Raw genomic sequence first — 21,661 nt, 5'->3', positions numbered from 1 at the left:
AAGAAACATGGATATATGTTAAAATCAACATGATTGCATTCTGCCTGTTTCCCTTTTTTTTTTTTTTTAATCCAATAGAGGGGGGATACAGATCTTCACAGAGTCAGAAGAAAAACTGGAGCAAAGGATTTCTCTCTCTGCTTTTTTGGCAGTCAGCAGCTGGAATGAGAGAGCTGATCCCCATCACCCTTTGGTAACAAACTACATTCTTTCCTCAATCAGCAGTTGAAGAAACCCTGCTGAACCCCTTCTCTTCAGACTCTTTCAACAAAAGCTGCATCCCTCTAAGGAAATACTAACTTATTCTCTGTATGTGGTGCCACCATGATCCAGTTACTTGAAGGGAAGTGTAAGAGCCTTAAACGAATTCAGTGAAATGAAGGGCTATTTGTGCTGCCATGGGTCACCCCACACACAGCTGTGTGGATCCAAATGGAGCTAGGACCATCAGTCCTACCCTGACACAGAATCCTAAATAAAGATAGAGCCTTCTGCAATATCAGAATGTACTCCCTTGTAAAGTCACCCTCAATCATTGGCTCGAATGAAACTAACACTCCAAGATTGGGGAAAAGTGAGCAAAACACACTAGAAAAAAATTTTAAGTCCACTTTGTAAGGCACTATTCCCCAAAATGTCAACATTTAGATTAAACTTATTTTTAGGGTAATAAGCTGAGTTAGTTTCCTTTGTCAGAACTGGAATCTTACAAACCCAGGTGTTGAACAACACTTGTCAAAGATGTCAAAATGTCTTTCAATATTTAGACAGTCACCTGTTATTTCTGTGGGATACATGGGTGGCTGAGAGAATCACATTTTATAGATGTTAAAAATAAGATATCTGTATGGGAAATACGACTTCCATTTCGCAAACATCCAACCCAGCAGTTTCCCTACCATTCTGCACTAAGATACAGCCAGACTTCTCAAATAAAAGAATGGATTCATGCTTTCACACAATTGCTACTAAACATGCATGCTTTGTGAATAATCTTCCAATTCTTTATTACACACATAACTCAGAATATTATTTATATTGATTCCAGGAGTTAAGAATTCAGGGTTCTCATACTAGAGGGGAGTAAGAGGGGAGTATTGCTCCCTTCTAGGGAAACTGCCAGGGCCGTGGCCCTTACTAAGGCAAGTATCCGTATGCCATAGCTGTTTGGACCAGGAGAGAGCATCAGCACCTCTAAGACTGCCTGGTATAAGAGCTTTGACCAGAAGGGATCGTACTTACTAAAGAACCTATCACACTCCTTTTCTTCTTTCAGAGTTTGTTCTATATACAGATCCTCAGTTAGGCTGTGGAGATGACAAAGGGAAGCAGGAACACAAGGACCCAAAGAGAGAAGACAAAATGGAAATGCGGAGCCACGTTAATGGTCTAGAAGTAGAATATGGACTGACCAACCACTAGTAGCACAGACACACCCTGGAGTTACAACAGATCAAAACAATCTTCCTGCTCCTGAGTTAATTCCTGTCTCCACAAAGTCTGTCCAGACTACTCTCTCATCCTAAAAGGCTCCTGGGATTCTTATCATGTGACTGAGATTCTATTTTATTTTTTTGTGCATCCTTACTTAAACTTTCCATTTTTTAAAGTAACTTGAGTTAGTTACCATTCTTGTGATCAAAACAGTTACATGGGCCCCATGGCAAGATATCTGAAAGTGTTCCCTTTCTCTTTGCTAACTGTAGAACAATCTCAGATCTTCCAATAGTTTACATTTAACCTTTCAAATTTAGGGGCTACTTTGCCAATATTTGCAATCAAAGAGAAAGAAAGGAAATGGATAGCAAAGCCTACCTCCCTCGGATTGTCTTTGAATTGCTCTTGTTGCATTTTTCCTCTTAGTAGATCACTGTTACATGTAGACCACAATCTACTTCCAAGTAGATGTGGGAAGTTTAACTACAGTAAGTCAAGAATGAAAATGCAGCACCTCAGGGGAGCCTCAGTAGTTTCTCCACTCTCTGGGGGCACCAATAGCCTCCTGTGACTTCTGGGTTGATATTGAGCCTCTAGGGACAAGTCTTAGAGTGGCAGAACTGTATTTTTATGGTCCCTATAGAATAATATTGGCTCCTAACAGTAGTTCTAGCTTTGGGGAAAGTTCGGGTCATATTAGAAATGAATGAGTCAGACCCTTAGAGCACCAGCACCTTTTCCAACTAATTATTCCTCCCTCCCCAACCCCCTCGAAACCAACACAAACTCATTTCTCTAGCATTCAGTGATTCTCAATCACAGGGTATTTTGAAATGTGAGGGGACATATGGGTTGACACAATGACTTGGTTAGAGTAATATGGGCATTTAGTGAACAAGGACTAAACATCCTATAGAGGACTGGAAAGTTCCACAGAACAATGCCTCATTCTATCAAAAGGCTAACAGCACCCCCCTTGAGAAAAATGGGACCCCTTCCAACATTCAGGACACACGAAAGTGGTAATGAAGGCAAACTGAAGAGAAGAGAACATACAAAAAACCTATGGCTAACAAATGTTTAATGGTGAGAAACCCAAAGCTTTCCCACGAAGGTCAGGAACAAGGCTAGGAAGTCCCCTATCACCACTTCTCAGCATTGTACTAGAAAGTCCTACATAATGCAATAAGACAAGAAAAGAAAAGATATATAGGTTGGGAAGGAAGAAATAAAAGTCTGTTCACAGATGACATGATCACCTATGTAGTAAATCTAAAAGAATCAACAAGAGAGAAACTCTTGGAACTCATAAGCAATTATAGTAAGGTTGCAGGATACAATGTTAGTATACAAAAGTCAATTGCTTTCCTCTATACCAACAAATGAAATTTGAAATTAAAAGCACAATACCATTTACATTAGCACCTCCAAAGATGAAATACTTAGATATAAATCTAACAAAATGTGTACAAGATCCATATGAGGAAAAGTACAAAACTCTGATGAAAGAAGTCAAAGAGCTACTAAATAAATGGAGCCATGTTCCATGTTCATGGACAGAAAAGCGCGATATTGTCAAGATGTCAGTTCTTCCCAACTTGATCTATAGATTCAATGAAATCCCAATCTAAATCCCAGCAAGTTATTTTGTGGCTATCAACAAACTTATTCTAATGTTTTTATGGAGAGGCAAAAGGCCCAGAATAGCCAACACAATATCAAAGGAAAAGAACAAAGCTGGAAGACTAACACTACCTGACCTCAAGGCTTACTATAAAGCTACAGTAATCCAGACAGTATGGTACTAATAAAAGAACAGATCAATAGATCAATGGAACAGAAAGAGAGCCCAGAAATATACCCACATCAAGATATTCAACTGATCTTTAACCAAGGAGTAAAGGCAATATAATGGAGCAAAGATAATCTTTTCAACAAATGGTGCTGGAACAACAACAACATCCACACACACACAAAAGTTAATCTAGATGCAGACCTTATACCCTTCAACTCAAACTCAAAATGGATCACAGGTCTAAATGTAAAACGCAAAACTATAAAACTCTGAAGATATAACATAGGAGTATACCTAGATGATCTTGAGTAAGGTGATGACTTTTTAGATATAACATCAAAGGTATGAAAAGAAGAATTGATAATCTGGACTTTTTTAATTAGAAAGAATTCTTATCTCTGAAAGACAATGTCAAGAGAATGAAAAGACAACCCACAGATTGGGAGAAAACGTTTGCAAAAGGGACACCTGACAAAGGACTATTACGCAAAATATACAAAGAACTACTAAAAGTCAACAACAACCCAATTAAAAAAATCAGCCAAAAACTAACAGATACCTCATCAAAGAGGATATATAGATGGCAAATATGCATATGAAAAGATGTTCCATGTCATATATTATCAGGAAAATGAAAATGAAAATATATCATTACAAACCTATTAGAATGGCCAAAATCTGGAACACTGACAACACCAAATGCTGGTGTGGATATGGAGCAACAGGAACTCTCATATTGCTGGTGGGAATTCAAAATGACAGTGGCCATTTTTAAAGACAGTTTCGCAGTTTCTTATGAAACAAAACATGCTCTTACCATGATACAGCAGTCATGCTCCTTGGTATTTATCCAAAGGAGAACTTATGTCAACACAAAAACCTGCACACAGATATCTTTAGCAGCTTATTCATAATCGCCAAAGAATAGAAACAACCAAGGCATGCTTTAGTAGGTGAATGGATAAATAAATGGATAAATTATTCATTGCTAAAAAGAAATGAGCTATCGAACCATGAAAGACATGGAGGAAACTTAAATACATACTACTAAGTGAAAGAAGTCAAACTGAAAAGGCTAAATACTGTAGGATTCCAATATGACATTTTGGAAAAGGCAAAACTATGAAGACAGCAAAAAGATCAGTGGTTGCCGGGGCTTGGCGTGGGTGGAGGGGAGGATGATACAAAAAGGCAGAGCACAGAGGATTTTTAGGGCAGTGAAAATACATTGGTCCAAACCCAAAGAATGCACCACACCAAGAGTGAATCCTAATGTAAACTATGGACTTTGGGTGATAATGATGAGTCAAATGTAGGTTCATCAGTTGTAACAAATGTGCCATTCTGACGGATGATGTTGATAATGAGAGGAGGCTATGCATGTGTGGGAACAGGGGCGTATATGGGAAATCTGTACCTCCCTCTCAATTTTGCTTGAACCTAAAACTGTTCAAATAAACAAATGAAGTCTTTTTAAGAGAGAGCAAGAAAGGCAGGTAGGAAGAAAACAAACAATGCACACCATAAGAAGTCAATCAGTAGAATTAAGGCTCCTCAAGAATCAATTCCAGGCTCCCTCCACTTTCTTCCCCTCACCTCCAGCAAAACATTAATACTAACTGCCACAAAGTCCTCATTCTCATTCCCTCTACCATGCAAAACCACCTTGGGCTCAGTTAACTTTAAATTACGTCTTTTAAAAATTGTTTATATTTCCACATTTTTTACTGGAAAGATATTTTTAACAAAAAAAAAAATAATTAAAAAATCATTTTTTAGAGTATTACAAGGGTACAAGCACTTTGGTTACATAAATTGCCTTTGCACTGCCTGACATCTCTTTTCATTTGTTCTAATTATAATAGTTTCTGAGCAACTAATATCGTTAATATTAATAGATAATATCAACTGAAAATTCTTCCATGTTGCTAAAGGGCTTAATTACCAAATCTGTGCTGTAATATGTCTGTTGGAAAATTTGCTTTAGAGACTAATTCTTCAGGGGATAACTCCTCAGAGGTTAAGCTTGTGAATTAATATCCTATTATGAAACACTTTTTTGAGCAAAGCTGTGGCTTGGAAAGCAAGGAGGTGAAAATTCTCTTGCCACCTCTTTCAAACTCTTTGTAAAGCTCTAGGCAGAATCAAGAGAGACATCTTGCACAAACAAGCCTCACCACCAAGGGACAGGGCAGAGAAAAACCAAACAGAGACAGCTCAGCAGCCTTGGACTAAAGGCCAAATATTTTGGAAGCAGAGCATTCAATAATGTAAGAGATGGATCCATGGCAGACAGATGCCACAGCAAGGTAAAAAGTTCAGCAAGATACACTCAGACTGAAAGCCTCCCCAGGATGGAAAAGCCCAAAATTCAATTGTTTTAAATGAGTTGAGGCCTTGTTATATTAATATTAATAACAAGAACACACTGTTACTACAACTGTGGGTTTCTAAAAAACAGGGGTCTTCATAGGCAAAAGCAGTGCTGTCCAACAGAACTGATGATGGACATGCTGTATCTGCACTGTCCAATACAGTAGTCATTAAGAACATGTAGCTACAAAGCACTTGAAATGTGGCTAGTGTAAATGAAGAATTGAATTTTTATTTAGTTTTAATTAATTTAAATAAAAATAGCCACATGTGGCTAACGGCTACTGTATTGGACAATGCAGGAAAAGGCTTAGACCATGGTTTGGAAAAATGATCCAAGAGGTTATCTAAGGAAATCTTATGTATATTCTGATCACCTGGTAAAATACTTTCTCAGTGTCCTCTCCACCACAGACACACAGACATAATCTGTAAGATGGCACTACATTAGAAATCACTAGATATAGCAGAGCTTCTCAAATTTTAGCACCCATCAGGGTCACCTGGGGTCTTGTTAAAACAGATTATTAGGCCCACTCCCAGAAATCTGATTCAGGAGATCTGTACATTTCTAACAAGTACAAATGATTCTGATGCTGCTGGTACAGGAGCCACACTCTGAACAGCACTGAATAAAAACTTCAGCATTCAAACACCAGCCTACTCCTGCCACAGTGGTGCGTCTTTCGCTTGTCGCCTTTCTTCTACACTGAAGTGCCACTTTCTTCACAGTACATAGAATCCTTCTCAAACATTCTTACAAGTTTTGCTTAACATCTAGGACCATAAATGTATGACAGAACTCAAATAAACAAGGCAAACTATCTATGATGGATTCTCCACATATTAGATCCAAGGTGGAGTGCATTTGTTGTAAAATTTGCGAGTCTAATAATCATGGCACCAGAAACACAGCAAGGGGTAACTCAAACCTGCCAGGACAGTTTACATCTAATCCCTGCACTGGCCCCATTTTTAAGTTGAACTGAGGTTTTCTATTAAAATAATGTAGATTACTTCAGGTCTAGGTCAGTTATGGCCTATTTTACCATCCCAACACATAGTACTAGAAGAGTATTAAAAACACACGTCACATTAAAACATCTTATTTATCACTCAACAGGCATATATTAAAAGATAATCCCTTTCCATATTCCCAAAGAGGAGAAAAAAGAGAAATGTAAAGGTTCTAGAATAAAGGCATATTTCTCCAAACATTCTCTGATCTCTATTGTATTTTCTGCAAAAACTGATTAGACCAGCCCAGTCATTCGGGAGGATTTTTTTCTTTCAGGGGCTACTTCTTTATGTCCTTTGGTCTAATTATACATGAGTCACTTTAACATTAAAATATCACCCTTAATCACCCAAATGCAATTTTTTTTTTTTTACTGTTCTTATGAACAGCCTTCTTTCTGCCTCATCCACTCTTCCCTTTCTTAACTTTGCAAAGAAAAGCCTTCATCCAGAATATACCGTCACAACGAATCAGAACATGATGCCTTTGAATGAACTCAGACTCCAGTACTGTTCATTATTTCCCATATCACTAACCTTTGCCATTTTTCAAACTCCCACTGTTCCTCTGTTATTGCTAACACAAAGATCAGAGTGATCCTAGAAATTTGGGAGGACGGGTTCTAGAAATTTGGGGGGACAGGTACTGTTTCTCAGCATTTACAGAGTCCCCAAGTAGTCACACAATACTATGATGTACATGATTTCTTTAGGCTACTGAGTTATTAATATGTGTCTTCTTTACAGACAGGGAAACTGAAGCAAAATGAAGTTAAATGATTAAAATTCAGAACCAGAGAAACTCACAACAAGATTAAATCATTGTATTCCTTCAGCAAAGGATCTCAACCAGGGACAATTTTGCTTCCTAGGGGTCGTTTGGCAATGTCTGGAGACATTTTTGATTGTCACAACTGTAGGGGGTGCTACTGGCATTTGTGGGTAGAGGCCAAGGGCACTGCTAAACATATTATATAATGCACAGGACAGTCCACACAAGAATATCCTGACTCAAAATATCAATAGTGCAAGAAGCCTTGGTTCACTGGCATCTCTACCATTACTTTCTTTGGCCCCTAATCAATAGTTAAAGAAGGGTTCCCTCTACAATTTCATCCTTGTACAGGCTTTACACAAAAAATATGCCAGTCAAGTGCTATTTCTGTCTTGCTATACTTTTTAGTTTTAAAATAGAGAATATATGGAATCTACAGAGGAAATTGAGGACAGTTAGCAAAGTCCAGCTCCTTTCTTTTAATGAGAAAGCCTGGCAAAGCCCAGCTGTTTTCCTTAGCAACCTCCAGGCCCGAGTCTGCACCTGGCTGCTCACCTGGACTCTTCCATCGTTGATGTGCTTTACAGCTACCTTTTTCCTGCTTTGATTACCTCCAAGTACTTCACAGCAACAATGACATACACTTATTGGAATCTCCAGAGATCTACATCCCCTAATCGCATATTTTGTTCAGTAAACTATACTCACTACTGACCATGTGAGGCACCTAAGGATGTCAGCCTTTCTGGATGCCCTCTGACTATGCCTGGGAAATGGGAAATTATCTAGCAAGGGTTCAACAGCATTGAGCCAAGTTGCTTAAAATAACCCTCCAGTTTTCAGCTGAGTCCTTTTTTTTTTTTTTAACCTCCTGTCCCTCTTTGCTAACTATCCTTAGCTCTGCTTAGATTTATATTAATCATAGCTTCAGTTATTATGCTCCTGATGCCTATATGCATTGCACTAGGGGCTGCAAACAGATGAGGAGAGAATGGGCATGTGAATTCCAGTGATGCTGGGTAAAATAAAATGGAATAGGCAGAACCATGTGCTTTGTTAGTGCCATTATCCACCAAACTGGAAATTTTCGACTCTGAGGAGTTATTTCCTTTCAATAAAAAAGTGATTAGTGAAGGAAAAGTTAAGCAGAGTGACCAACAAGGAAGATGGTGGGGGAGGGAAATATGAGCTAGCAGAGCTAATATGATATGGCTACAAGAACACGACAATCAGCCCCAGTTTCCTTCTCTGCAGCATACTACAAGGAGGCTCAATAACCCCTTCTATATAAATCACATCCTACACAAACTCTGACAATTCCTGTGTTGAGATATTTCTATGCACAGATCCCATCCCATCACCTTTGATCATAGTTTTCTCTTTGTAATTGGATTTGCATGGTGTCTATGATGAATCAATAAAGGCTCAGGGAGAACAGTTCTCATCGCACTGACTCCAAGACAATGGCAAGACAAAAGCCTCTAGGACTTGGCAAAGCCAGAAAAACAATGGCAGAGAATGCCTTTGTCCTACCCTGGAGTAGAGGGTGTGGAAGCCTTCAAACCCACTCACATCCTCACGACCCATCGGCTCTGCTGCTTTTCACCGCTCGCTCACTTGCATGTTGGACCCACCACCAATCGATCAGCAACTGCCAAAGACAAAAATGAATGGATGCATTAGGCCAAAGGACCACAACTTCAAGTCCCAAGCCACTCTTCGAGTGAATCTGTTAGAGTAGACTAAGTGCTTAATGCATAGACCCAAACGTATAATGGCTCAAGCTCAATACAAGTTTATTTCTGGTTCCTGTTTGCATACTGGACAGGTAGACATGTCAGTCAGTGATGGCCCTGAGGCAGTGATCAAGGCACCCAGGCTGCCATCTTTCAAATATAATTTCCAAGGATGCCCTAAGGGTCCTCTCCATTCTAGCCAGCTAGGAATGGAAAATAGCATGGAGGAGCTTGCATGGGCGCTCTCTCTTCGTGTGTGTGTGTGTGTGTGTGTGTGTGTGTGTGTGTGTGTGTGTGTGTGTGTGTGTTTGTTTTGGTTCCTAGAAGTGGATCACGATTTTCTACTTTCACTCACTTTCTGTGGTTGGCTAAAACTCAATCACATAGCCATACCTGATCCAACGGGCTACAGGGCAGCAAGTAGTCTCTATTGTACAAAGCTGACTCCAGACCAACCAAGGAGGCACCCTTAGGTTTAGAGTATAGCATTTTGGATGATACACTAACACAGTAATCTTAACTTCCTTAACTACTCTGAGTCTCAGTTTCGCCATCTGTAAAATACCCTGCCCCTCTTACAGAGTGGATGTAAGACTCAGAATGAAAGAAAGCAGTACTTCTCAGACTTTAATGTGCATGCACATCCTCTATGTATCTTGAAAAAAATGTAGATTCTGATTTGGTAGGTAATGGGTGAGGCCTGAGATTGTGCATTTCTAACAAGCTCCCATGTGATACTGATGTACCTGCCCAATAGAGATGCTTTGGGTAGAAAAGAGAAAGGGTTAGAGAATATTGCATAAACCACAAATTGATTTGCAGAAAAAGAATTATTATCCTGACACTAACCTTGATTGATTATAAATGAACTCCCAAATAGGTTGCATTTTTAGGTTATATTTAGTCTGAGTATCAGAATTTCATAGTCACCTGATTTCAGAAAAGGAAAGTTAATTAGTCACTACTCTTCTCCCTTATTTTCCAGCCAAGGAAACAAACTCAGAAGTCAGTGATGCCCCTAAAATCTCATAACAACTCAGCAGGGTGCTGGGATTAGAATGTAGAAATTTGACTTATTACCTAACATAATATGTTGTAAGCCCAATTATAACCTTATTGCTAAAGCAAGAATATTACTTTGGCCCACCCAAAAATGTACCAGAAGATGATATTCACCAGCATGGGTTGCCATTGTACCAAATGTAGGCAAGGTGTCACAGGTCACAAAGCAAGAGATTTCAAGCAAAATGTTCTTCAAAATGTAGCGATTCCCCAAAGTTATGTCTCACATGTCCAAAATGTGACTTGAACACAGAAAATAACTTCTGTATACCTTCTGTCAAAAACAAGAATTTTAAAAAACACAGCAAGAATTTTTATTTTAAACATCTGCAAACTCATCTGCTCACTCCTATGTGGGGACAATTAGATAACTTGGGGTTGCAAACATAAAATAATTAGCTGAGGAGAAGCAGTGACTTATATGGTGAACCCTGGGTACAAGTAAAGGAATATAAATGTGTTTTTTTAAAATCCCTGGCATGTAAAGTATTTTGCATCTCTGGGAGGATCATGGTGGGAACTAGGAGCTTAGAGTTAACACAAGATGTAGTACCTCAGAAGTTAACGACAGAAGTCATAAATCAGAAAGGCAATGAATATCTGGAAGTCAGATCAGATTAGGGAAACAAGAGCCCCTTGGTATGCACATCACCACCAAGAAAGCAACAAGAATTTAAAAGTGTTTTGATAAAATTAGGAGACAGTACTTATTGAGCAAGAAATGATAAATGGAAATCAATTCTTGCATATCCATTATTAATTTAAGATGGATTAAATGCTATTATTAGCATCTTCATTTAGTGAGCAATTTTTAAAAAGGTAGAAATGTTCCTAAGAAACTCCACAGGTTTACTTCTGTACTCCCTCCTTCCACCATAACATCTTTAGCTCTTCAGTCAAGAACACTCTCATCCTGGCAATTTTCCAGAACCAACTCTAGAATTCTTATTCTATTTTTGTGCCATAGTCGCCTTTGGTAGTCTGTTGAAGCCTAAGGACTCCCTCCTCAGAATAATGTATTTTATCTTATACATTTAATATATTAGATTACAAAGGAAGTGAATTATATGGAAATACTCTTCTATCCACACAGACCCTGGGGGAAGTCCACAGACCCAATTTAAGAACATCTGATTAGGAAATGACTTTTATAGGATGATGAATGTTTCTTCTTACAGGAAACAGTATACACAGAAAAGTCTTAAAAACTCTAAGATGCACAGTAAAGAATCCTGCTCAGAGTCAGTTAATGAAGAAAAGAATGTGCTGCAAAGAGAAGCCTGACCTTGAATTTCTGCCAAAACTCAAAGCAATTCACGCTGTGGCTTTAAAATCCTACATTAAGGAATCACTCAGAATTTTCTTGGCCCCAGGCCTGTAGACACAGCACATTCTGTGGCATGATGGCAGGTGAAAAATGGCAGCATTGGAGAAGGGAAGACTGTGTAGAGTCCTGAGCTTGGGTCCCAGTCTTCTAACTAGTTCTGTGCCAATAACTAGTTCTGTTAGGTTGGCCTAGTCACTCAGCTCTAAGTTCAAATTTCCTGTCTATAGTTAAACCATGAAGGGTTTTTTCCTACTGTGAACTATTAGGACTCTAAGACAATACATAATCATTTTTCTGGGAAGAAACATTAGCAAGATTTCTTTTTGACCTAGGCTCACAGAGTGAAAATACCTTCTAAATGAGAATTTTTCACAGGCTTCAGAAATACCTTATGAGAATCACCTGATCATAGAACTTCAGACTTGGAAGAGATTTTTAAGAGACACCCACTAGCTCTCCAATCCCAGCGAATAAGTGAGAAAAATAAGGTTCAGAAAGGTGAAGAGACTTATTTGTAGTGACATAATGAGGCAACATTAATGGATGGTTGTGACTACTGCTATCTAGCACCAGCAGGATTTTAGGATTCAGCCTTTGTAGTAAAAACCTGCTCATCAATTCATTTTAAGAGAGACAGAAATAAACCTCAGATAAGCCCAGCCAGAGGACAGGAACTGCACGAGGACATAGGTGACGGGGGTAATGGTACCCAGGGTCAAAGTTGAGGCCCTCATTACGCACTGTAACCTCCCCATCACTAGCAAAGTACCCACGTCTCTCACATTTCATGTCCACAAAATTCATCTCAAAGAACAGTCAACAGCAGTCAAAGAATAGCTATTTCAAAAGAGGAGGATGAATGAATGAATCCTGGCTAATAAGGTCAATAAAAGCAAACTTCAAGTTTTGGGCTATTAATACAATCTTGAAGGGTCAGCCTCAGCTAAGAAAATCTGAAAACACTTGTTAGGAATTTAAGTTTTAGAAGAAAATAATTCAGTGTAACTTTTAACCTGTCTTCTGTGGACAGCCTTAAAATACCGTTGACTACTTCACTAGCATTAATTTTACTAATACTCTCACTGCTGTCTTCAGAGCATGTAATTACTGGCTACTGCTCAGGTTTAAATCACATATACATTTCCATTACCCTGCCCATGTGTGCAGACTAGCTTTACATACAAATAACTAGAAACAAAGAAGTTGTTGGAAATGTTGATCGCATGATTTGAATATCGTGTTTAATTAACCAACATGTATGCCAAGTGCTTTTAAAGACTTATACTGTGATACTTAATCGGCAGTTTATTCTCTGCCTTCTCCCCTCAGAAGCACACACACGAGTGCAAAGTAATCAAAGCTATTCCTTAATCCCCACAATACACAGTATTCCTACCTTATGTAAACAGTTTTGGCCTTCAGAACTATTTTGAGATTCTCTTTGACTGGGAGCTGACACAGCCTTTCAAAATCTTCTAGACTACAGGCTACCTACGGGTGGTTCGCCAGCTCCAGCATTCATCTCCTCCAGCAATTCCCAGAGGCAGCAGTGCCATCTACTGGTAGGGAGAGTACAGCCTGTTTTCTGGAAGCCTGTGGGTGGCCGGAGCCAAAGACCCGAGAGAACCGCAGCCTCGATTTGCGTTTTTGTAATCCTTTCTTTTCAAGAACACATTAAAAGCACAACTGATACTTACAACCCGAGACATGCAACCTCCACAGAAGCCTTCACCATGGAATGGCAAGTCCTCTGGAAGCCATGTAAAGCCCAGTCAGGCTAGCCAATAATGAGGCAGCGCTGCCTGGAAATGCCTCCTCAAGCCTCTAAATCAAGCAGAGTCCCACTGAATTAAACATATCCTGGCTGTCCTCTTTCCCCACTGCTTTCCTATCAGATGATTTCACCCAGTGGCCCCACCTGTGGCACTGTTATCCAGTTCTATCTTACAGCATGCATCCTAAGGAAGGAGCTCAGACCCCTCTCAACGTGAAAGCTCTTATAGTTACACAATGTGACACAGATCCTCCTCAAAGGACACTACTGCTTAAGCATGCAGTTCGGACTCTAATCTCTCTTGTTCACTCTCCATCCTCCCCGCCTCTGACCCAGGGGATAGAAATGACAGAAAGGAAATGATTTTGTTGTTGCTTTGAAAGCAACACTAGTGGGCTTTTATTGAATCAGAACAAAACCTTGTCCTATAGGTCACTGAGGTATGTGGCTTCCCTCAAGATGAACTAAGCCTGCCAACCTTCCTGTTGATCCTTGCATAATCTAATCAGTGTTTCTTAACCTTTTCAAAACCTGCCTCCCTTCCACAGACTAAATATAAGCATTGCAAGCCCTTTGTGTAGTTTATGTAACAAAAATGACAGTTTTCTAGAAATAAAAATGTATACCTTTTTAAACTATGCCACCTACCTCACCCTCAGAATTGCTTCCTCCCCTCCACTGCGTACCAGCTTAAAAAAAAAAAAAAATCACTAAACAAGTTTTAAATTATTCTAATTTGTTTTGTGTTCCAATCTATCAGGTGACAACCTACATTTCACTTTACTGAGGTCATCTGTGATATTCCCAATGAGCTTTGCAGCAACTTCTATGCTTTTACTTTCATTCATCTCAAAAAACCATCAAAAGTTGACTTACTGCAGCTGATAAACCCGAATTTGATCCCCCTGACAAATTTAAGTGTTTCTTTAAAAAAAAAAAAAAATTAACTTGCCTAGTAAACTGATTTCACTGGCCTGGTATATGTTCTAGATGTTCGAAATCATCCGATTTCCTAAAGAAACTTAACTGTAGGAGAGGGTAAGAGTAACAAAGGGCTTTTAAGTGGTATTAGAATGTTTTGGATGAGTCAAGTAAAGAGATTCTTGCCCATCTCGTATCAGAGTAAGTTCTGGATGAATTACACTGGAACTCCAGAATATGGTAGTCTTTATAATGACAGCTGAACCATTTCTTACTGATATTACCAGGTACATTCAACAAATTAACAAGTTAACCAGTGGAAAACTGAAAGGACTTTTTATGTTTCACTGTAAGATGCACAATACGCCCTTGCTATTGCAGGTCTGGGGAAATGGAGGAGAGGCAGGGAATACCTCGCACAGTTTTACTTGCTCTTAAGCTCCTGGACACACCCTCCCCTTTTTAAAGTATGATATAAAGGCGACATCGCTCCCCCCAACCCCCCCACACACCTCTTTTGGCAGCCAAATGGTCTTTAAACACACACTTTTCAAAGAATTGAGGAGGTTTGAATAGGTTTAATTTAGATTCTGCCTTCCCTCTCCCTGCAGCCCATTAACATGATGAAAATAATCACCCACTTGGACAGCCCCTTTCAAATCTCAGTTTACAGAAATTACCACCCTCTACCCTCAAAAATCTTATCTTCCTGAAGAAGAATCTCAGTGTGGTGGTCTAGTCTGCAATTCACTGCAGGCATTTCCCTCCTCACCATTTACCAGTCATCAGTTACACTGCATCTGTAATTCCTTTTTGTAGCCTCTCATTTAGACATGGTCCAACCAGTGCCCAAGTGTTTTGTTTTGTTTTGTTTTTTAATAAAAATTTAGCCTCTTAACGAATCTCTGGATTCCTCTGGCAGGCTCAAAGCTTTCAATCGAGATGAAACTCTGGGGTGAGAGCTGGTGTGCAGGTCCAGCGGGCGGAGAAGCCGCCTCCGGGCGGCATCGGGGCTCAGTCCACCGGGGATGCCGCCCACCCCGGCCCGCACCAAGCCAGAAGGGCTCTTCGCACAGCTGCGCTAGGAATCGGCTTCGCTCGCAGCCGCCAGATTAGTTCGAGCCCCACCGGCTCGGCCAAAGTGACACTACATTTCTTTTCCCTCATTCTCCCATGTGACAGGTCCCACAGCATTAAAGCCACCTCCTCCTTGGCCCAAGCCCGAGTCTAGCGCCCGTGACATCCCCGCCCCACCACCCGCACCCTTTACCTGGGGAGGGGGCTGAAGCCAGCATCCCTCCGGGCGGGAAACAAAGGCGGAGGCAAGGCTGCCAGGTGGGTAACTCCCCTCGGGCAGACCCGTCGCCGAGGTGGAGAGGATGGGAAGGTGGACCAGAGGGTAGGAAAGGGAAACCGAGGCAACGAGAGGGGTGGCTGAACCGGGGCTGCATCCTTCCTGAAGCGGGGCTCCCCAGGCAGGCGGACCCCACACCTCCCCCTGCCCCGCCCAGCCCTGCTCAAGCTGCTCTCTGGGACCCCGCATGCGAGGGACAGCAGGAGCCGCCCCGCGGCGCCGCTTACCTCCGGAGAAGCGCTCCGGCTCCCTCCGACGGCTACGGAGAAAGCCCCGCCGCTCGCGCTCGCGCACGCGCTCTCGCGCCTTCGCCCCTCCGGCCCCCGCGCGCGCCCCTCCGACCCGGCTCTGGCCCGCCCCGGCCCTGTCCGTCAGCGTCCACGAGAGCCAATCCGGTCGCACGGAAGGCCCAGCGCTAGTCACGTGGCCAGACTAGCCAATCACCAAATTGCCCTCGGCAGCGCCCGCTCCGATGTCCCTGGGGGTTCGGTTGCTACCAATCTGAGCTAGTGCGAGGTGGGCACAAAGGGTTGAGCTCTGTTTTCTGGGGCTTGAGTGGCACTCAGTTGATCAATTACCAGATCAATTGTTTCCTCAAATTTTAATGTAAATAAGAATCATATAGGTATCTTTTTAAACTACGGATTTTGATACAAAAAGTCTGGGGTAGGTACCCAAGATTCTACAATTCTAGCAAACTCCCAAGTGTGATAACGATGCTCCAGCTCTGAGGAGCACGCCTCGAATAGCCCCTGTTGGAAAGGATTGGCTATAGCCCCCGCTCCATGTTATTTGTAAGTTTTGCGACCTTTCGTCCTTCCTCCAGTGATGGAAAGCATTTCAGTGACTGACTAAACGTGGGGCGTGCTGGTGACGCTTGTAGTTTGGGCGCCAGCTGACGGAAGGTGTGCCTAATTTCCACATTTCTCGCTCTTAGGCTATGGAGCCGCACCTGTGCCAGTTTGGTGATTGGAGTGTAGAAACGAGAAGGGGAGAGGGAAAGCTCACTGATGAAAACGCTCGGTCTATGTTCATCCTGAAGTATTGGGCATGTGTGACGGTGCTAGACTCTTGGCCAGAGTGGCGATATAAGTGGTCCCTGCTTTCTTTCTGGAAACTTACGGTCTGTCATAGAACTACACAGGCAAGCTCAGAAAGAAGCATGTGGAAAAAACATGGTCACAGCACCTTGGACATTTCAGGTGTAAGCCAAAAAGTTTGTAAAATACTCTGCCTTGGGGATCTTAAAAATTGTCCAAATATTCTTGCCAGTAATTACACAGTCAAGAAGTCAGGAAACCTAGTGCCTCTCCCATCTTTCAGACTGGACCCAAAGCCCTCAATGTTTTCAGATTGGCCAGCTAGAACCTTTGTTGTCCAGCATAGCCAAGCTCTTATTACCCAATAGTGTACACTAAGGTGGTTCAAGAGTCTTAAGTGCTAAATTCTCCAAAGCTTTCTTCCCCCATCTCTTCTGATCAGGTATGATATAACACTGATTCAAGCAGTTGTCTCTCACTATTCATCAAAGTGATCAAACTGCCACTTAGAGAAAATTTCACCCTTGTCAGGGTGTCTTAGGCCTCTCTGGCTTCTCAGCCCCAGAAGTGAAGCCCACTTAACAATCTCAGACATTGTTTATCACATTGCTCCTATCAGAGATGGAATTGTACAAAATTCAGAATTACAGAGAACATATTAAATCTATCACAACAATGGTTCTGGCTATGGCAGGAGTAAAGAAACATCTTAGCAAGAAAAACAGGACTGAAAGCAACAAAGAAAGTTTCATTAAACCAGTGGTTCTCAAGCCTAGCTGCAAGGTATTTAAGGAAATAGATTGTGGGGCCCTGTGCTTGGAGATCTGATTGGAATGAGGAATGGGGCCTAGTCAGCTGTAGGTTTAAAAAGTTCCACCAGTAATTTGATATCCAGCCATGCTTGAGAACACCTGCATAAGCTGCTAGATCGATGGACTCATTCTTTAGCAAGGAAAACTTAACTCTGCATCACAAATCACTAATGACGTAAAAACTCTGTAAGCAGAAGAAAGTTTCCACATAATTTTTGAGAATTGATTTTTTTTAAAGGCCCAAAATAATTCATAGGTAATAAATACTTCAAAGACTATTCAGTGGAACAAATGGAAAAGCTAGATCCACAACTAGGTTTGATTCCAGTCAACTTAATATTTCAAAAAGAACCCATTGCCCTTTGTCAACCATGCCAAACTGATCAACTCCTTGTGATAGCTTCACTTGTTTTGTGCCCTTCTTAATTAAAACAAATTTCCAGTTGAGCATTATTAAGAGTTACTCTCTAAGGGTTTTTCCAACATATGGAACAAAATCACCTGAGGTACTTGTTAAAATGCAGATTCCCAAGGCCCAACCCAGAACCTCCTCCAGCCTCCCTTATGCCACAATTCTGAAGCCAGTACTGGTTAAATTTAAGTACAAGTTGTACCTCCTGATACAGGATACCTACATACAAGCAAACCCTCCAGTAAAATAGCTATGCTAGTAGTTTTAATTTTCTATACTAGCTAAATAAAGGAGTTGAGTCTATTTTAAAGGATTCCAAGAAATTCTCAATTCTCTTTATTGGAGTTTTTATCAAATTCTGTTATTTTGTGAAATAAAGTGATTAGTGCTTGAATCCTGGAAAAAAATATTGCTGCAGAGTTTTTCTATGGAGTGATATTTGCTGTAGTGGGATATAACCTACTTATTAATAGTTTTTAACTAAATTAGTGAGGTCCCCTCATTCTGCCAGCAACAGCCATCTTGCTCAAAAATGACTGTTTGTGATACCAGAAATATGGAAGTCCAACGTGTGAGCCTACAAACTGGCCTCCCTCCCTGACACTTTTAAAAATATATTTCACAGCATTCAAATGGGGGAGAAATTTTTCTCACCTTGTAAACTTGTAGCTTTAGCTATTGGCTAAAATAAGGATAGTTTTCACTGATACTTAACTAGTACAAGTAAATTTTTAACTAGAGGAAAGCATTTATTTTTCTCTTTGTGGGTGTCATCATTACAGAAAGAAGCAACAGAAAGGAAAAAGATTCTTGCTTGAGGATATGAACTTGAGAAAAGATCATCCAGGCTTTCACTCATTTTCTGTTTTTCAGTCTACTTGCTTCATATATATAACCTGGCTATCCTGTCTCAAGAAATGGATATATTAGAATGTGATATGAATTAGCTCAAAGTTTCCTACCCTCCACTCAAGAAATTGCCCAGTGAGAGATTTAAGTATGTTTGTAAAGAAAAAAGATATAAACCACCAATTTGCCAAGTCCTAGAAATCCATCCATTGCTATATTATAATCAGAAGCTCCATAGACTGCTTTATAATTGCTAATTACCTTTTTATCTAATGATAAACAGCTTCTCTAAACGTAATTGCTTTCATTTGTGAAGGCCCATAGATTACCCAAGATTTCTAGTATCCATCTGTCATATAAATCCAGCCAGGAAAACATTGTATATCTATGTAACTGTGTTTTAATAACCAATACATTTTTCCATTCAATGTGACTGTATACAGATTTAACACAGAAGAAATTTTTGTGGAAAAGTTGGTTTTCTTTATAGAGAATATAAAAATATGTTCTCATTTTTATAAAATATTTCAGATTTAAAATGTGTGTAGATAATATATGGCCCTCCATACTCCTTCAACTTAATTAAGAAATAAGACCCTATAAATACAGTCCAAGCCCCCATATACCCTTCCCAACAAGTTGATTTTTAGATGGAGGTTTCATATTTAGCAAGCTTAGCCACAGAAGAGAGAGAATGGTTTATGGAAGGAAACACCGTATTACATGCATGTAATAGACAACACAAATGTGAATGGACAAAACTTGCTGAATAAGATGTTTGGACACTCTGAACTGATATAAGAAAAAGATAAGAGAGCTAGAAATCTCCTGTGGTCCAACACCTATGCTTTACAATTATAAATTTGGACATAGAAAACAAGTAAACCTTAGGAAAAAAACAGATAATTTGGAACAGCAATGAGGTGAAGAATCAGATTGCATTCATTCAACAAACACACTACTTAACCTCTTTTAGCTCATTTTATAATAAGAGAAGCTATCACAATTCAAAATAAAAAGTTTTACGTTACAAGTGAGGCACATAACATTAAAAGAAAGCATATAGGAGGAGCACCAATTCTGACTGATGAAATAAGGGAATGCTTTCTGCAAGAAGCGATGCCTGAGCTGAATTCCAAAGAACCTTTAAGAGTTAACCAGCTGTTATAGACTGTGTTCCCTCCAAATTTATATGTTGACCCTCCCCCCAAGTGTGATGGTATTAGGAAGTGGGACATTTGAGGGGTAATTAGGATCAGATAAGGCCATAAGGATAGAGCCCTCACAAATGGGATTAGTGTCCTTATTTGTTGCGGCTGCTTTTTCACTCCTGAGCTCGCTAGCGAAAGAATGAATAATTACTTGAAACACATAGTATATAGAGAGAAGGAGAGAGACCAAAATCTAAAGGAGAAAATGGCCTCCTCAGCCGAGTTCCTCCCTGTATTTATTTCCAAGGACACGTGCAAAGGGTCAGGGCCGTTTGCTAATTTCTTTAACAACTTCCATACAGGTCAGCTGTTTTCAGCTGACTTTTGCACACAGCAAACAAGCAGCTTGGGGCAGGCGTTTTCACCTGATCCTTCATTCACCGTGCTCGCGCTCTTTCCATCCATCCATCCATCCATCCATCCATCCATCCATGCATCCTTTCTTCTAGGCCCAGCCCCTGCATTATTAAAGTCACCAGAGACTTGCTTCTGCTCTCTGCTCTCTGTCGCATAAACCATGTAAGGATACAACAAGAAGTCAGCAATCTGCAACCCAGAAGAGGGCCCTCACCAGAACCTAACCACGCTGCACCCTGGTCTCAGCCTCCAGACTTGTGAGAAATAAATTTCTGTTGTTCATAAACCATCCAGTCTATGGTACTTGGTTATAGCAGTCCAAATAGACTAAGACACCAGCAAATGGCAAAAGGTAGGGTGTTCCAGGCCTAGGGAACAGCCCATACAAAAGCATAAGAACATAGAACATGGGGAAGAGAAAGTAGTTTAATTTGACTGAGTGTGAGAGGGGAAGGAGAAAAATGACTGAAAAATGGGGAAAAGAGTAGAATTCAAGGATGGAAAATGCATGATATGCCATTCTTCCATCCACCTGTACATATGGCAAACAATCAATCATGGTATTCAACTCCGTTAGAGTTAATATAAATAAAATCTAGGGTTATATGATCTGGGTTAAAATCCCAGCCCCTCCACCTACCAGCTGTGTAAACCCAGACAATTTGGACCTTGGAAGATACTAGATAAATGGTTTGCACAGTTATCTCATCTTTAAAATGGAAATAATGGCCATATGAGCATAGTAATCCCCCTTATCCTTAGCGGATGCATTCCACATGCCTGAAACCACAGATAGTACCAAATCTTATATATACCACACTTTTTCTTATACATACATACCTAATAAATTAGGTGCAGTAAGAGATTAACAACAATAACAAAATAGAACAATTATAACAATATATAGTAATAAATTATGTGACTGTGGGCTCTTCGTCTTTCAATCTCTTATTGTACTGTACTGTGGGTAACTGAAACTGCAGAAAGAAATCACAGATAAGAGGGGACTACTATACTTGTTTCTTACAGTTGTTAATGAGCTAAAGCAGTGTTTGGTATGTAGACAGTGCTAAATACATTTTGGCTATTATTAATATTACTCTCCTAAACCCAGATGTGGCCTCACACTCCTGAATGCACTGTTCCTGGCATCCCACTTCAACCAATCAGAATGGGCTCCCCAGGGGAAACTCCTTGAGATCCCTGGGGCCTGACAGCTCTGATTTAAAGTTCATCCTAATGCCACTCACCTATGCCAATTCTTTTCTGCATTTAAGCAAATTTCCTATGATTAAATATTTCTCTCAGTCCAAAACCAAGTCATAAAAAACTAGCCTCTGGCAACCCTAAATATTTTCTTGAAATCTGGAAGATTTTCACTGATTTTTTTCTTTATAATTTTTTAATAA

General features: G+C 40.3%; 1 protein-coding gene across 2 annotated transcripts in view; it reads right to left on the bottom strand.

Moving 5' to 3' along the window:
- TMEM108 (transmembrane protein 108) overlaps window positions 1-15,944 on the bottom strand; it is a 325,722-nt gene extending 309,778 nt beyond the window's left edge. For both annotated transcript variants that reach the window (XM_012663638.1, XM_012663643.1), the window contains exons 1-2: window positions 15,799-15,944; window positions 8,931-9,048 (exon numbers count right to left, since the gene is read on the bottom strand). The gene's annotated coding sequence lies outside the window, so the exon portion shown is untranslated. The remainder of the gene's footprint in view (window positions 1-8,930; window positions 9,049-15,798) is intronic.
- Between the last annotated feature and the right edge of the window lie 5,717 nt (window positions 15,945-21,661).

The sequence above is a fragment of the Propithecus coquereli genome, unplaced genomic scaffold, assembly GCF_000956105.1.
Source record: "Propithecus coquereli isolate 6110/MARCELLA unplaced genomic scaffold, Pcoq_1.0 Scaffold12, whole genome shotgun sequence".
Classification (NCBI taxonomy): domain Eukaryota; kingdom Metazoa; phylum Chordata; class Mammalia; order Primates; family Indriidae; genus Propithecus; species Propithecus coquereli.
The sequence above is the reverse complement of the archived record's forward strand: the minus strand, read 5'-3'. Positions and strand labels throughout refer to the sequence as shown.